Source organism: Urocitellus parryii, chromosome 10, assembly GCF_045843805.1.
Source record: "Urocitellus parryii isolate mUroPar1 chromosome 10, mUroPar1.hap1, whole genome shotgun sequence".
NCBI classification, from domain to species: Eukaryota; Metazoa; Chordata; class Mammalia; order Rodentia; family Sciuridae; genus Urocitellus; species Urocitellus parryii.
In genome coordinates, this window is record NC_135540.1 from 87,455,393 (window position 1) to 87,474,080 (window position 18,688).

The following is an 18,688-nucleotide window of genomic DNA, read 5'->3' on the forward strand; positions in this document are numbered from 1 at the left end:
CTATGGAACCTAATTAGGTGCCCTTCAACAGATAAATAGATAAAGAAAATGTGGTATATACACAATGGATTATTACTTAGTCATAAAGAAGAACAAAATTATGGCATTTGCAGGTAAATGGATGGAACTTGAGTCTATCATACTAAGTGATATAAGCCAATCCCCCCAACAACCAAAGGCCGAATGTTCTCTCTGATATGTAGATGCTAACCCACAACAAGGAAGGCGGGGAGCAGAAGAATAGAAGTTCATTGGATTAGATAAAAGGGAATGAAAGGAAGGGAGGGGGGATGAAAATAGGAAAGACGGAGTGAATCGGACACACTTCCCTATGCTCATATATGAATACACAACTAGTGTAACTCCACTCATGTATAATCACAAGAATCTTAATTAGAAAAATTTTTACTCCATGTATGTATGATATGTCCAAATATAATCTACTGTCATGTATGTCTAAAAAGAATAGATGAAAATAATTTTGAAACAAGAAGGAACTAGCTGGGCTTGGTGGTGCATGCCTGTATCCCAGAGGCTTGGGAGGCTGAGGCAGGAGGTTTGTGAGTTCAAAGCCAGCCTCAGCAAATTATCGAGGCCTTGAGCAAATCAACAATATGCTATCTCTAAATAAAATATAAAAAAGGGCTGGGGGTGTGACTCAGTGGTTAAGTGCCCCTGGGTTCAATCACTGGTGTACACACTTATATGCAAAAAGAACTATTGTATGGAGGATGAACTGAAGGGCCCCCATATGGGGTTCATGGAAAGATGAGAGGATTGGCAGTAACTTGATGTGCATAGTGAATGTGGGAATGGAGGGCTAAGCAGCGACACTAGATAGACTTCCAAAGAAAAGAACTGGCAAAACCTGACATAGGTGTAATTGGAAACAAAGGAGAAAAGGAGGAGACATAGGTACTTTTGGTGCTGTCAGCAAGGAAGACTGTGACATAGAAAGACGGGCCAGCAAGAATAAGGTGAGGCAGAGTTGATTTTAGGGATGGAGGAAGGATTCCACTGTGCATTCACTGACTATCAGCTTGTCTATATAATATCAAAGATAAGACATATTGCTAGCATGAATTATACATCTGAGTTAAAAATATAGATTTTGCAAAAGGAGGAAATCATGACAAGTCAATAATATTTCTGAGGGTATGAATATAGAGTAAGAATATTAACCCTCAGAGGTGCTGTGAACACATTGAAATGAATTGCAAATTTTTGTGTGTGTTTGGTTTAAAAAAAAATGCAACTCACATTCCAAATAAGCTCAGTAGAAAAAGAATCTAATAAATTAATTTAGTCCCTTTCTCATCTGTTTTTTTTTTTTTTTTTTCTCTTCTGAATGTTTATTGCCATTACGGGAAAAACAAAGTAAACATCCAATCTGGTTTAAATTTAGCTCAACTTAGTAACATAAAGCATCCCTTCCAAAAATTTCCTGGCTTGCTTGGAATACAAAGCTCAGGCTCTAAGAGTCTCTGTTTCATTCTGTGTCTCTCAATAAGGTAGTGTGCAGGGGCTGAGCAAAGGGGCTTAGAACTCCATGGGTTTCCAGATTATTTTAGTAGGGCATCCATTGTTATCTAGGGACACAGACCTGGCCCACCTGACTGCCATGTGATTCCATTTTTATTTATTTATTTTTTTTGAATACTGTACTTGGACACAGGTGACCTTATGGTCCTATCTCTTGGCACAGGCATGATCTCAGGGATCAGTGACCATCCCATTCCTGCTGATTTGATTTCTGCTATCTTGTTGGCCTCTATCTCATCTCTTATCTTGTCTCTGGCTATCACATCCCTTGAAATATTATTGCACCCTGCCTTGGCAGGTTGCATGACAGGATGTCTAGTTCTCAATGCAGCACCCGTTCCACACACTAATGGATGCATGCAGGAAAGCAAAGATTCCTGGTCGGCAGTAGCTGACTATTATGGCCTGGGAAAACTCACATGGGATTTTATACTCAGTGAGGCAAAATGAGAAAATTAAAATGAAAAATTAATCTCCACCTAATACATGCCCATGTGGATTTTTCTAACTTGAGAGTTTATCAGAATCTCAAAGTGATTAGTTATGCCCTTAAGTGTTCAGAACCTCCAAAGAGATAAAGGTAGAAGAGTTCAAATATAGCCTTGGAGGAAACACCCAACCGAGGAGAAAAACAGGGCCAGCCTTGGAATAGAAAGAAAGCCCAGAGATGGGAAGAGAACAAAAAAAGTGCAATGTAAGAAAACCAAGGAACAAAAGGAAAGAGACAAGCAGGAGAGGGTGACCTGTGGTGGCATCTGACACAGAGATGAAACTGAGGAAAAGTCAAAGGATTCACCCAGTCAGAAGCTAAGACGGATTCTGCAGAAGGTTTAGAAAGTTGCAGATTTTCATCCATTTGCATACAGTCACACTTGGAGTAAAGCTTGTAAGAGTCAAGTCTTCATAGATGACTTCAAGTATATCCATAAATATATACTTATTACAGGAGGAGAAGCAGGATTTGGAAGTCACCGTGGCCATAGTGGGATGAGGGTAGTGAAAATTATTTAAGATCGGAATGCACTATGATGTTTTGTGCATGTTCCACTGGAAAGCTTGGATGGGATCCCTAATCCCATGTGAGTTTTCCCAGGCCATAATAGTCAGCTACTGCCGACCAGGAATCTTTGCTTTCCTGCATGCATCCAACTTGTTGACTAGGTTTACAAGTTTAGCACAGACTTGATAAAGAAATCTCTGGTTTTCTTAACTCAAGTGGGACTTCTTTGCACAATTATGGCAAATAATAGAGTTAGTGATTGTCCTCATGGAGGAAGATGGATTAGCAAGAATTCATCAGTGTTTATTTAGCAGTCTAAGGTCAGGATTGCAGCCTCTCCTGGTGCACTCTACCTGAGTGAGCAGCATTTTCTGTTAAAGCTGTAACATTACCTTTTCTGCATTCCTTTCTTAATTACAAGGCAGAAACCAGGAGTTATAGAATCCTTTCCTTTTTTTCTTCTAGATTAGAATCTTCTAATCCACACAAAATTTGGAAGGTGGAAGGGAAAAGAAGCCATAGGTCTCCAGGGACAACTGGAAGCCAATGTCCACACAGAGGGCAGCCTTAAAGTTTGCAGTGGTTTCCAGGAGTGTGCAGAGTGTCACATGTTTCTAATTATAGTTTTCCTGACCTTTGATTCCCAGTGTTGCAATGGCTGCTTAAATCTTTAATATCCTGCAGTAAAACTCTTTTACCTGGAGACCTAGGAAGGTTCTGTTTCCCCAGTGAAACCCAGAGTGAGGCATTGGGCAGGGTGAGCCCCCCAGAATATCAGCTTCCTTTTACTTCAGTATCAATGTTAATAATTATGAATATTATTTCAAATACATTGATGCCAAGAAAGGGATATACTAATGTTATAGTTTGAATTTTCCTCAATTTGTGATGAACTTCCAGCACCCATTATTTTTTTGGTAACTAGTTCCAGAATGCACATGAGGCAGTGGGGAAGCTGAGGAGGACAAACTAGAGAACCCTGAGGGGTGTGTTGGTGGGAGAGGTACTGCTCTGAGTAACTGAGCTTAATCCCACTTGGGTGTGTCTGAGGGAGTGGAACAACCCCAGAGGGTTCCACCAGGGTTGTGTCAAGATGGCATGTTTTCCACAGACACCTGCTTCTCACTGGTTGAGGGTTACTTTGAATGTCAGGGTTAAGTTCCCCCACCTGTGGGCTGTCTTGCTCCCAGGTAAAAGCAATCCCCCTTTATGCTGGAGAAAGCCTTCAGGCAGAGAAGCGAAAAATCAGAGGCAGGTGAATTTCTAGACCTGCAGAACTGATGTCCAGGCCACAGTGTTGCCATCGGCATGTGACCTCCCTGCAAGTCGGCCAGCATCTTTCCTCTACTTCTGTACAGTGGCAGGAGCAGACATCAGAGTGCAGAAGGCTGATCATGGTGGAGAGAGGTTAAAGCTGACAACACGCCCTGTGGCTATGAAGGTGAGCAGTGAAAACTGCTAGAACTCAGCTCGGGTGGTCAGGAAAAACCTGTACACCCTGCTTGTGTGTGTTTTTCCCTCCATCTTCTCTCTTCTCCTCCTCCTCTTCCTCCTCCAATGTCTCTTCTTATAATTGATAATAGGTCCTCTTTCAGATAATACCTACTAAGAAGTTTAAGAAATGAATAGTTATTTTTAAAGAATTCCCACAAAATAGAATGATATTTTTTTCTCCTAAACATCATCCCTGGACTGCTTCCCTTCTCTCTGTCAACCCCAGGCTGACAGAAAGCAATCACCTGCCTTCAGCACATATGAGAGGAATTCTCAATAAATATAGGTTACCATGGAAACCAAGCCAAAAGAGAATAGAAAGTGAAGTCTGAATATTAAGGATTTGTTTGAGTTTAGTGCCATTTTCTTCCATCTCTGAAATTTTACAGCCATCCCTCACTGTAAGTTTCTGCACATTTTAGTGTTTTCTCACCAGTCCTCCTTGACCTCTTTTCCATCTTCCAGGAGCTCATAAAATTGCCATTGCAAATGATCCCTGGGGGTGGCAGGCATATGGTGCACAGGATGAGAGATCTTGGGTCAGACAGAGCTGGGTGTGTGTGTCAAGCTTAGATATTTTCCCATCAGCTTTTGAGCCTGCAAACTCTTCTTACATAAGGTCATCTTGACAATGTGTTTGGTAAGTGGAAAAGCTTTCAGTATGTCTTTAAAGGGCGAAGAGAGCTTCAAGGACCATTGTCATTTTCTCTGCACATTTCATGTTCATATTCAAATCTGAGACTTATTTCCTATTAATAAAAATAATTTTCTTAGTGTTATAAAGTATTCTGACAAAAAAATTCAGAGTAACATAAACTCTCAGATTTCTCCACAGCTCAGAAATGTCTCAAGAAAATTGTCTTTAACTGATTTGGAAAGGACCAAGGGGTATTTTTTTGTCAATGGCAATTAACCAGTGGCCCTTTCTTGAGATTCTCAGAAGTTGATTTTTATTGGGGTTTGGGGAGATCTCATGAGTGAGCTTGGAATCAAAGACTAGGTGTTTCAATTTCAGATCATGTAATCTATTATCTAATTAAACATAGGTAAATACTTATTTGAGTTTCAATTTCCTTAAAAGCCATAGAATAATTTCTAAATGCCTAATTGAACATTGGGACAATTCTTTATTCCTAATACAAACCAACACTCATGTAACACCTACTATGTGCCAGGAATTTCTCATAGGAATTCTGTATCCTCCTAGCCACCCTATGAGCAGATGCTTGAGATTAACCCAATGTGATCCTAAGAAAACAAAAGGACACAAAGTGACTGACTGGCCCAGGATCAGACAGCTAATTGAGTGGCAGATCCAGGATTCAAACTCAGGAAGTTCATCTCCAGATTGTTACCAGCACTAGAAAATATGTAATAAGTTCTTTTTCATGTACAGGCTACTGTGTCAAGCACTTTGCGAATATGCTCTAATCACTCCTCAAAAGAACCCTATGGAATGATTATTTCTCCTGTTGAACAGAGAAGGAAACAAGCTCAGAGTCTGAACCTCAGGAACTTTCCAGTGGTCCTACAATCATAGGTGCATTATCCCTTTTGCTTTTAATCTCCAGCCAGAGCTCACCTGCTTCTTTGCCTGGCTAAATTCTCATCATTCTTCCAGTCTCCATTTAAATGTTGATTTTTCTAGCAGTCTTCCCTGAAATCCCTATCCTAGGCTAGACCTCCTTTTAGATGAAGTTTTAGAAATTTGTGCATTTCCTTTGTAGTGGTGACCATAAGTTTATTGGTCACTACCATAAGTTTATTGGTCACTAAGTTATTGTCTTTATTCACACTTGACTAGCACCTGCCTCTCACACCAGCATATCATCACATGGAGACAGGGACTACACCTCTTCCTGTTCAAAATTTTATCCCTAGCACTTAGCACATAGTTGGTGTGCACCAAGTATTTAATAAATTAATGCACTCCAAACTTTTTTAGGTTGATGCTGATAAACATTAGAATCTAAAATGGACAAAAATTTCGATTCTCTATTTCTGCAAGAATAGTGATGTGAATCTCAAGGGAAAAAAAAACAGAAATGAGATGAAAGCACCCTCATTGTTATACAAAATTACATATAAGAGGTTGTGAGGGGAATGGGATAATAAACATGGAGGGAAATGAATTACAGTAGGTGGGGTAGAGAGAGAAGATGGGAGGGGAGGGGAGGGGGGATAGTAGAGGATAGGAAAGGTAGCAGAATACAACAGTTACTAATATGGCATTATGTAAAAATGTGGATGTGTAACCGATGTGATTCTGCAATCAGTATTTGGGGTAAAAATGGGAGTTCATAACCCACTTGAATCTAATGTATGAAATATGATATGTCAAGAGCTTTGTAATGTTTTGAACATCCAATAAAATAAATAAATAAATAAATAAATAAGAGATGAAAGCAAGTGAAAGTCAGGCCACTTGTATGGAAAAATTTAATACTAGGAAAATGAAGATGGGTAACCAGAGCATTTTAAGTGAGAAGAAAACTGACTTGATTCCAGGAACAAGAACAAAAGGGATATTTTTCTACATGGTTTGATTTGGGGGTAGCTGTATGTTTCCCTCCTATTTCAAGCCTCATCTATATTGATGAAGGTGTAGGTAAAATATCTTTGAAAGGTAGAAAGATTTTAGTTCTCAGTCAAAACATTTCTTTTTATAATTGAGGAAGTCATGGCTCTGAACTATACAATGATTTTACCCATGGCTGCATTTTGATGGTGGAGGCAGACCCAGGATCCAGGTGTCTTGGTGGAAGATCTGAAGGTCTCAGGAAGGGAGGGTGGAAGGGAGAAAAAGAAAGAGAGAGAGAAACTAGAAATTATTCTTTACAGGATGTGACATCTTAGAGGATGGGCTATGTGTAGATTGAAATCAAATGACCACAATCTTTTATAGACACGCCCACTAAGAGGTGGAGTCTGTTACTCCACCCCTTGAATCAGAGCCTACCCACGTGTTTCCTTTGTCCAATGAGACCTGAGAAGTGTTTGCACATTGGAACTTGGTGTCTCTTGCTGCTGCGGATCCTGAAACAGTACCATGGAAAGCCACTTGGGCTAGTTAAGTGAGGATGGAAAATGAATTGAGCGTTTTCCCAGTCATTCTAGCCAAATAAGCTACTCCAAGAATTATGAGCTAAATGAAATGCTGCTTGTTTTATGTCACCAAGTTACATAAAACAACCACCATTTTGTTTAGTACATGGGTTGTCTTGTTACACAGCAGAAATTAATGACTATAAGGGGTTATAGAATGAAATGCTTCAATTATACAAATCTAAAAAAAAAAAGATGCATTGGTTTTGAGACTAGGTGGCTAGTAAAGGTTGAAAAATCCGGAAGGAAAACTATTGGAAGCATTGAAAGCATTTTCAAAGTGGAAATTGTTGTAACTAGATGGAAAAGTGAATAGTAGCATTATGGTGGCAAAATTCTGTGCTACCCATAGAATTACCTAATGAACCTATGGATCTGGCTAAGGAAGTTAGTTAGGAAAAAACTTCTACACACTGGATCAAATTACTAGGTGACTTGCTTTGGCCACTTGTATACTAGAAAACATACAAGCAGAGGTTTGAAAAGTTCTTCTGCTTTGGAATTCACTCTCTTGCTCTGAGAATCTTCCATGTGAAAAAGAATGAACTATTTTACCATGGGATGGGATTTGATGTAAAGAAAGTCCCACTGATTTCAGACAACTTAAAGAGAAATGGTTTTGTTTTAAACCACTAAGTTTTTGAGACAGTTTTTTATGCAGCAAAAGCTAACCAATATTTGTTGGGTTTGTACAGAGAGAGAGCAAATAGAGAAGAGAAAGTTCCCTAAATGTCTTTGAATACTACAATATTCGGTGAGTAGCATTTGATAAGATAATGCAGGAATAGTTATGTGCTGCAGCAGTTTCTTTTTCCATCTTCTGGATTTAACTAACACACCCAAATAAATAACTACATAAATCCAGAAGATACAGAGATTTGTATCTGCAATAATTCAGGCTTCCAGCGAGGATTAGGATGTGAGATAATGCATGTAGAAGAAAGCTAAGGCATCAGACAACTGATAATTATACTCATGAAATTGTCAGAGAGAAAGCGTACTGAATTAAGCAGTAGAAGCAATTGTGTTAGTTCACTGAACATTTACCCTGTACCATATCTGTGCCAAAACAATACGTGATTCCATTAAGGGTACTGTAACAGAAACTTTAAATTTTACTTTTATTGGAGCTTTGAAGCTCCAATAAAAGGCTGATAAGAAAGAACTCAAGAAAACAGAAATAAAGCTGTGTCTGAGCCATAGTTTCACAGCAAATTTAGTCTCATAAAAATTTCACATAAATTATTTTTAATTGCCTCTTAAGAAATTCAACTCTTTGGAAAACAGATTCACTTCCAATATGATGTCCAATAAAAAAGGAAGACTTTTCCTTATTTTTGTGATTTATTGTCCTTTACTGCTTTTCAGGTTGAAAAGGCATTATAGTTGTTCAAAAGGTTTTTAAATTTCTTTTCTTTTTGTTTCATGATATAGAATTCTTACCTTATTACTATTGAAATTATTGAAAAGACATAGCCCAAAATTGTTCTTAAAATTTGTTTGCATTTAGTCTTGCTCATTTAAATCATTTTAAAAATAAACTTTATTTTCAAGAATAGTTGCAGAGTCACAGAAAAATTGTGATGATAGTGCGGAGACATTCACTCATGCCATGGCTCCCAGTGTCTCCTGTCATTAATGTCTTATATTGGTGTGGTGCAGTTGTTACAATTAGTGAACCAACACTCGTGGTATTAACTGAAGTCCACATATTATTCAGCCTTCCCTGGTGTTTGCTTAGGGCTTTCTTTCAGTTCCAGGTTCCTATTCAGGAACCACATTTCATTTTCATCTTGTCTCATCAAAGGTACCAACATGGCTTATCCGTGTGGATATGGATCTTCATCATATGGCTGAGGTGATTCTTGTAAGTCTTCTCCTTGGTGTAGTCATTCTTTTGTTCCTGTTTTCCATACTGTATGGTTTGGATGGAAGTCACTAAGTTATTCCACACATAAAAGATTGTTTTACCCAGCATTTTTGCTTCTGTGATGAAAGAACCTGACCAGAACAACTGTAGAGGAGGAAAGGGCTCATGGTTTCAAAGGTCTCAATCCATAGACAGCAGGCTCCATTCCTCAAGGGTCCAGGTGAGGCTGAACATCATGGCAGAAAACTGTGGCAGAAGTGGCTCACAAAATGATCAGGAAGCAGATAGAGGTCTCCACTTGCCAGATACAAATATATGCCCCAAAGCTATGCCCCAATTCTCACCTCCTCCAGCCACACCCTACCACTTCAGTTAGCCCTCAGTTAATCCCTAACAGGGGAGTAATTCACTGATTGGGTTAAGACTCTCACAACCAAATCATTTCTCCTCTGAACCTTTTTGCATTGTCTCACACTTGAGTTTTTGAGGGACACCTCATATCTAAACCATAACAAGGATGTACAACTATGTCCCAGCTCCTGGAGGGTGGAGAATCTACAGTAAGGTATATGAAAATTTTGTTTATTTTCTTCCTTTTACTTATTTAATAATTTATTTATATCAATATGGATTCATGGATGTTTATTTTCCACTTAGATTTATAATCCAATACTTCTCTCTTTTGTTGTTTAAATTGTAGAGCTTTGAGAGCTCTTTCAGTTGACACCTGTGTCCCTTTAACATATTCCTCTCATCATGGAGTTTTTTGTTTATTTATAAGTTTTTGAAAGACAGGCTTTATATCAATCTCATTTTAACTAGGTATATTTCTCTCTCTCTCTCTCTCTCTCTCTCTTTCCATTTCTCTTATTCATTATGATATGAAAATAGGAGAAGATAAGTGATCTCAAATTTTTCTGCTTGAAGATAAATTAATTTTCCCTGCAGCCCAGACAGGAATTCTTCAATGCCTGTACAAAAGAATCACCAGGACAGTTTATTAAAATTGCCAATTCTTCCTCTCCTCTGGACTGAAATGCATCCCCATCTCCAAATTCATATGTTGAAACCCCAACCCTCAATGTGTCTGCATTTCGAGAGAGCTCTTAGAAATTTATTAATGTTAAATGAAGTTAGAATGGTAGATTCCTTATTGTATAGGAAGAGGAAAGATATATCTCTCTCTCTCCATGAATTCCAATTTAAGAAAGGGCACATGAAGACACAGCAAGATGACATCCATCTGCAAGCCAAGAAGAAGCCTTCATCAGAAACCAGCACCTTGATATTGGACTTCCAGCTTCCAGAAACATGAGAAAATTCATTTCTGTTTTGAGGCCACCCAGTCTGTGGTGTTTTGTTACGATTGCTCCAGCTAAGATAAGCTATCTTCTTTTTGTGGTTCTCCTGACATTTTGATAGAATGGATAAAATAAGGGTCTGGGATTCTGCACTTGAGGGGGCACCTCAACAGAGGCTCATAATGTTCTTGGAGGGCTTTGCTTTGAAGAGCATTGAGTCCAACAGTGGAGGCATGACCTTGGCCATGCTGTTTCTGAACAGCAGATACACACTTTCCCCTCCAGTGGCTTATTATACTATTTAAGCACAAATCTATGGTTTGTAGCAAAAAAATAGATTTTAGGATTTGCCAACAAAACAACTGCTATACCATAGGAAAAAAATTACACGTTTAGGATCAGAGTTAGTTTTGACAATTTAGACTTTGAGTACACATCCACCTTTTCCTTACATGGCTTGGGCTGCTAACGACCACAAACACTTCACATTTTAAGGCTGGAAGGAAACTAAGTGATCATCAGCTCTAGTTTTCCTTTCCCTTGATGTATAGAAAAGAAATTAAGAGTCTTAAGAGGACTGGATTGTCCAAATTCACATGCATATTGGAGGTGGAGCTAGGTCTAAAAAAAGTTTTCCTAATAGATTTTCATGAAATATACTATTTTAGATTCTTTCTAATTTCATATTTTTACATCAAGGTATAATTGTCCTTGAGTTTCTAAATTGTGTCTTTTGTCTATAAAAGCAGATACTCTAAAATGTCAGTGTGTCCCATTTGAAGGTCTGTATTAAAACTATTTTTAAGTTTACCATGAAAAATACTACATCTGACACAGAGCTCTTGACTTGTGCAAGTTTAATCTGAGTGTAATCATGAAAGTTTGCTTCCACCACAATACAGGCAACTGGCTACTAAAGGTTTAAGGTTTGGAAGAACAGGTTGGGCAAGGCATTGTGACAAGTGTGTTCCTGGGGAAAAACCTTCCTGAATTAAGTTTAGGCAGGGCTACTGATGACTAACAAGTAGACACAACTCATTTCCACGTAGGATGTTTCATAAAATTCAACCAACTGACAAAAGAAAGACCACCTTGACTGAATGTTTCACAGAGCTAAGGGCTGCACTAACTCCAGATGAGCCTGGAGCTGGGAGTTTGTACTTTTGTGGTTATCCAAAGAACACTGGACTAGATAGAATCTTGGCTTTACCCCTTACTAGCTTACTAGTAAGTGTCCTTTCGCAAGGTATTTTTGTCTCTTGTCCTCAGTTTCTCTATCTGTAAGTTGAGGGGGCTTGTTTTAATATTATTAATGATCCTTCCAGATTTAAAAGAGCTATGAATAGCTATGAATATTTAAGTGACATTTCTAGACCATTGCTTCTAAATATCACAAAAAGTGTCAATTTGTTTATCTTGTTTTAGATTTTTTTTTTCTATTCTGGAACTTTGTGATGACTTTCAGAATGCAAGGATTCCCCCTCTCCAGAATGTGTCACTTTGGGGCAGGTGGGCAGGAATTCTTGGGACCCTTGTGATGTGGCAACATGATTACCTGGTAGATGGGCCTGGCCTCTCCCTCCCTCTTTCTGCCTGGCTTAGCCTCCTCAGTTCCTTCCCTCCCACTCCCTGAGGAGGTGGTTTCTACCTTGCTATGCTGATTGTTGAGGCTTTTGTGATGTAGAATCTGGAGGACATGGGACAGGAGAAGGAGGAAAAGATGAGCTAGAGCCAGAGAAGGGGTTTTCCAGAGAGCTCGGGTAAAACCAGCACATCACTCAACATATGAGAGGGTGCTGAGAAACATCGTCCTGGTCCCTGTGTCCTTTCCCTTAACTTGAGAAATCCAGTGACATCTAAACTCCTTTTTGTTCTGGACTCTGTTTTCGGATGACAGTGTTTGGTGACCAAACCACACAGTTAATGGTTCCACACACATCACCATATTTTTAATTAACTCTTTACCAGGAAAACCAAAGGGCCTCCTGGGGAAATATTGTGGAGAAGATTTCACTTTGCTCATGGGACTCAGCATGAAGGCTCTTGATATGATGTTACAAAGGCAGGCATATATACTGCCTTGGGCTCAAGATTGAGAAATCCCAGGAGGAAGGAGACTTTAATCTACTGTGATTGCTATATTGAAGGCACAATTTCTCATTCTGGAATGAGTGAGTACTGAATAAAGAAGAGAGTCTGTATATACAGTGTCTATTTTGGGTCACTGATTCATAGTTAATGAGGCTAGGTTTTCTAGGGAATGGTTCATTGGGCCAGTCCTGAAGAAGTGTAGCTCAGGAGAGAGAGAGGGAGAGGGAGAGAAGGGGGGGGGGCAGACAAACATGGAGAAGTTTAGAATTGAGAAAAGAAAAAAATAGGGGTGATGGTGATTTAAGTGCATTCTTTGCAATTCATTCATCTATAACTTGTGATATTCTGCTAGAATTTGAAAGAAGGGGAAGGGACTGCACATGTCTGGAGTCATCAATCTTATCTGCAAGAAAGAAATAATACTGTCTCTTTTGCAGCATTGCCACAAGGATTAGAAGCGATAAATGTTGATGTGAAGAATTTAATGGGTCAGACAACACAAAATGTAAATGTGCCTTGTATTTTACTATATATCATAGTTACCATAAACTAGTCCCATTTTTCAATTTTCTTGAACAAAGAAACAAAAAAAGGACTTGTTTCTAGTATAATCTTAGGTGATTATATCACAGATAAAGGCTGAAGGGTGGGGAACTTGGGTTGCCTTTAAGCACAAGCCCAGAGCGCTCAAAACTCCACTTGGTACAGTGTGGAAACCACTGAGCAGGTCCCAGGCCCAACTATGGCTTGTGAGGATCTGAGGTGGTCACAATTTAGTGACTGAGAACTGCAGTTTTATTCTGGAGCACCTCTCCAATCAGTGGAAGTAGCTTCTCTCAGAGCAGATTAAAAGAAACAAATAAATAAATAAACAGATTTGCTACATGACTGAGATTTCTCCCATCTTAACAAAACTGCTTAGCCTTCTCAGTTTTTCTCTTGCTTAGTTTGGTCCTTTTTGTTCTCACTTTTCCTTTCTTCCTTTAGTAATTAGCTTTGGAAGAAAATAACTCACATAGTGAAAATGATCTAGACAGTCTCATTTAAAAAAAAAAATCCTATCCCACAAGGATGTGTGTAATTCACAGTTGCTTGAAACCCACACAAACTTGTGTGCACAAATTAGTAACAAATTTTAATACACAGACTTTATGGTCCACTGCTCAAAATACTCCAGACAGGTTTTAGTTGAAAAGAAAGATAAGGTGGGAATCTCTATCCATGGCAACGGTGATTTTAGGAGTAGTTTACACTTCAGCAATGATCTGTGACAGCTTCTGAAGATGTTTTGGGGGTTTGCATTTCATAACTACCTAGGTAGGTGAGAAAAAAAATAAGAAAGGACACAAGCTGAATATGTGGATTTTGAATCATCAGCATGTGTGGCTTTGGCTAGGTAAGCCTTCCATTAACTGCATTTGGAGATGAGACCTAATGGTGCTCATGATGATAAAACTGCAATAAAGGTAAATCATTTCTTTTTATTATATAAGCTACAACTTCTTGAATTAATCTCTACATCAATAGGAGACCACATGCAAAGTCATGATAAGAATACTCAAAATTTATACTTAAAATTAATCAAGTCAAAATAAAGTTTCTTGGGCTTTCTCACAAGTCAAAAGAAGGCAAAAAAAAACTAGTCTCAGTTAAAAACATTGTGCTGTATATACATGATATGTTTTATTAAAAGCTGTTTCAAAGGTGTCTTGCTGGGCTTCACCACAGTAAGAATTTAATAAGCCAGACTGGACGATGCCCTTTGGAGTCCACATATGTCCCTTCAGAGGGGCAAGACAGACAAAGAGAGCTTGCTTCCTGCAGGCAAGTTCTGGGCAGCAAATGCCAGAGCTGGTCTGAGGCTCAGTCCATGAAAAGGCAGCTACTCTGATGGCAGGTAAGCTCCAAAGCAAGGGAAACGAGGAGGTAGGCTTCCATTTTAGAACATACATGCAAGCAAATGGAACTTAGGGTGCTTATTTTTTTCGTCTTGTTTCCTGATTTTGATTGAGATTATTGCTTTCGTTCAAAAATTTCAAGACACACAGAAAAGTATAAGGGAAAGAAAAGTCATTCATTATCACAAGTCAGAGGCAATGTCAAATAGCTTTTGACCTTTTTTCTGATGTTAAGAGTTAGACTTTTGAATGTGAAAGAGACTGTTAAAGGTTATTTTTTAGCCCCTTGGATGCCGAGTCTCCAGGCAGCCTGAGTCTGTTCCTGAGCTCATGGGGCCAAGTGCATCCAAGTTCAAAGACTGCTGGTCCAGGATGTTTAGCCTCACATTACTTTGCCTCTTGAGTTCAATTATTTTGTCTTTCTATTTCTTCAATTCTTAAGATTTCTCAGAGAACAACAGCTTGCAGGGACCAAAAACACATTCTGAATTGCATACAAAGCCCAAATTGTTCTATTTGTGATTATCTAAATGCATTTTTTAACTTGGACAGAATTCTTGTGAAAACACTAATTAATGGATAAAGCTGAGGGGAAAAGTTATTTTTATCAGAAGTACAATTATTTTTCTCTCTAGCCATGTGTTTAACTTCCTTATTTTGGTATGTGGGGTGGGGGATAGATCTGTAGTTAAACAGGGGAATCATCTTTAATCCAAATGCCTTCTGCTGAGAGATGCCACTGGAGTGTTTCCTGAGTAAGCAGGGAGCCTCTCGGGATCCACAGGCCCAAGAACATGTTAAGATGTTCACATTCCTAGGAACTCTTATACTTGGAGGCTCCATTCCTCATCCTATCAAATATATTAAAGTATACCTGCTTTGCACATTACGTATTCGTTTTTGACTGTAGAATTCATGAAAGGAGTTTTGCAAAGTTGGGAATCATTAAGAATTCATGGTCTTATGATAAGAGCTTGTTCTATTATTGTGTATATATGATAGTTGAGTTGCAGATGTCACCTTGGCATATGTATTAGTTTCTTATCACTTCCATAACAAATGGGTGGTTTAAATTATTATTTTGTTTATTCTCTCACAATAAATGGGGCGGAAATCCAAAATCGATTTCCCAGGATTATACTCAGGTGTTGGCAGAGTTGTGCTCCCTCTGGTGGTTCCAGGGGAGAATGTTTCTCTCCTCTTCCAGCTTCTGGAAGCTCCCACATTGCTTGGCTTGTGGTCTCATCTCCCCAATCTTTGCTTCCCTCTCCAGGTTGCCTTTTCCTACATGGGTATAATTTCCTAGATAGATACTTTTGACAGCAGTTAGGGCCCAGCCAGATGATCCAGGATTATCTCCTCCTTCCAAATGTTTTAACTTCATCATATCTGCAAAGATACTTTATTTAACAAGTAAAGTAACATTAATAGCTTCCAGAGATGAGGACTTAATATCTCTGGGGCCACCATTCAGACCATGCAACAGAATATATTTTGTAGTTATTTAATTAAACCTTTATTAATTTTTATTTACTAATATTTTTATTTGCATATGTCAGTATTGATTCTTTTTTCAGATCTCAAACTTCCTTGTAGACCCTTCCAAAGCTTCCAGCTCTAGTGCATTGCTCACGATGGATAAAAGCCCAGGCAAAATTTTTTATCCCTATGTAAATCCAGTGAGGTGAAAGCACTCGTCTCATTTCCTATGGCTGAGATAGGTAGTTTTTTAAGAGACATTTTGCAAAGGGAATTGCTAAGATGCATCAACATGGAAGGATATTCATGTCTCCAGAGCCCTTAGGGTTCATATTTCTGTGGCAGCAAATAGAAATCCTGAGAAGCTTGATGTCATCTACTGTTCATATAGAGAATCATTTTACCTTAAATCCCAAACTTTGAGCAATTGCTGCATTTGCTGGTTTTGGGGGACTTACTGGGCTGCAGGTACTATGCACCATCCTTTTAAAGTGCTGGCTTTGGTATTTATAGAATTTTTCAAAATTTGACCTAATCCTCAGTTTCAAGGTGAGGAGTTCAGGTCCAGATAGGCTAAGTAATTTTCCCAAAGTCACCGAGCACAGAGATATCAAATACCCAACTATTGGACTCAAGGTCTTTCTAGCCACTGAGCCCAAGAGCCTTTTTTTATAAACTATGCTGTATATTTTTTAAAAGGAAATGAATATATAATCAATGTAAAATGAAGATGACAAGGAAGTATATGACAAAGAAGTAAAAAGCGTAGCCTAAAAAATAAAAGCATTAGAACCAGGGCAATGACTTGACCTGTCACTCCAAATTCATATCCATTTCTGTCCTAGGATGGCCAGGACAGTTGACATCATTAATTAAATTACTGCTGTGTCAATTTGTGTGTTTGTTTGCTTTTTTGGTAAACTGTATATAATTGATTCCATTGCATGAGTTCTGATCTTTGTAATTCAAGTGTTTAAGATCTTTAGTCTTTTTTTTTTTGTACTTGGAATTAATTGATCCTGGGGAATCTTTACCACTGACCCACATCCCTAGCCTTTTTAATATTTTTTAAAATTTTGAGACAGAGTCTCACTAAGTTGCTTAGGGTCTTGTTAATTTTCTGAGGTTGGTTTCAATTTTAATTTTGTAATCCTCCAGGGGTGCTAGGATTACAGGTATGTGCCACCACATAGCTGGATATCTTAAATTAAAAAGAACTTCCCAGCTAGTGTAAACATCCAGACATGATCAATTCAATTAGTGTTAAGAGTCACAACTGTTCCCACAGTAGAAGGACCAGAAAAACCAATACCTTTACAGAAGTATTTCCCAAGTGTGAATGCTTGTTTAATCATTCTACTTCTTTCCATACTCTTCTCTGTAGTATGATTTACTCAATTTTCCTTTAATTCCTTTTTAAAATTTGTATTTTAAAAAAGTCCACTATATCATTATCATTATTAGAAAATGAGTGTTACCAAACATAAATAAAAGGTAAATAACCCCTATTAATGTAAAGGGATTTAAAATTCTGACTAGAGGGTGTAACTGCCCCAAAACAGTATAGGTTTCAGACTTGCTATATTATCATGAGAAATGGAGATTTGCAACAGGTGGTGAAAGCACTTTGGCATTGACCCCAGACCATCCTCCTTGACAAAATCTGAGGATTTTAAGACCTGAAAAGGGAGTCACCTTCCCACCAGATGATTCAGTGGGCTTATGGGTGTAGCTATGATCCCCTTAAACACACCTTTCCACCCCTGTGCCTCCCCCTCTTTCCTGGTGGCCAATGGGCTGGAATGAAGAGTCAAGGTTATGTGCCTCTTTGACAATGTAAACTCAGAGGGACTTGAATGACAGATACCCAGTCTCCTCTCCCCAGCTCTATTCCTGTGGATAAAGACCCTTTCCAGGTAACTGTTCTTCTCACATTAACCAGACACAGCGCCCAGCCATCCCTCTGTGGCTGGCTTCAGTTCCCCATCTGCCTGCAGGATTATTAAACAAATAGTCACATCCTTTTATAGGACCTGAGGGTCACTTTGCCCTCTTGGTTCTACAGAGCTGCCTCCCACAGCTCCTGCATGTTCATGGTGTCTTCCTCCCAGACTTTGAGCATGTGTGACTAAAAACTGATCTCATCATCCACTGATGGCTATTGTGTATCCTGCCTCCAAGGTGCAGATCCCTCCTCAATGGAGGAAGAGGAAGTGATGAGAACACTCCTCATTTGGGCAAAAACTGCTGTCCTACAAAATGGTGCTGGCCAAATAGATGCTCTTCCTCTTTACATGAGCCCACTCAGTCCTTAAGGGGTCCCAGCCGTCTCCAGAACAGCCTGACTGCTGCAAGTGTCTTCTAGGTAGTCAGTTCTTAACAGGAGGAAATGTGTCTTTTATTTCCTTTCAGACTTCATTTAACCCTATGAAGAGGATCCTGGACTCAGTGTTGCCCCTCCTTGGAGGTTCTTATCTGATCTCTTTTCTGAATGGTCTGTCAGGGGAGCTGTAATGCTACCCCCACCCGACTTAGCATTCAAGATTTACTTTCCATTTAGTAAATTACAAGTAATAGAAGTCGTCATGCAACAGACACTAGTATTGCTGTATGTATAAACATGGCTGTATAACCAATGTGATCCTGCAATCTGTACACCTGTACACGTGGAAAAATAAGAATTCATACCCCATTTGAATCAAATATATGATATGTCAAAATCATTGTATTGTCTTGAGCAACTAATAATAATAAAAAAAAGATTTACTTTCCAAAAGGATAAAAGTTGTGTGATGTGTGGCTCACAGCACAGACTCTAGAAGCTCGGGAATCTGACTGCCTAGGTTCAAACAATGACCGCAAATTTGCCGCATGAGCTTGAGTAAATTTCTGAACCTGACCCTCAGTT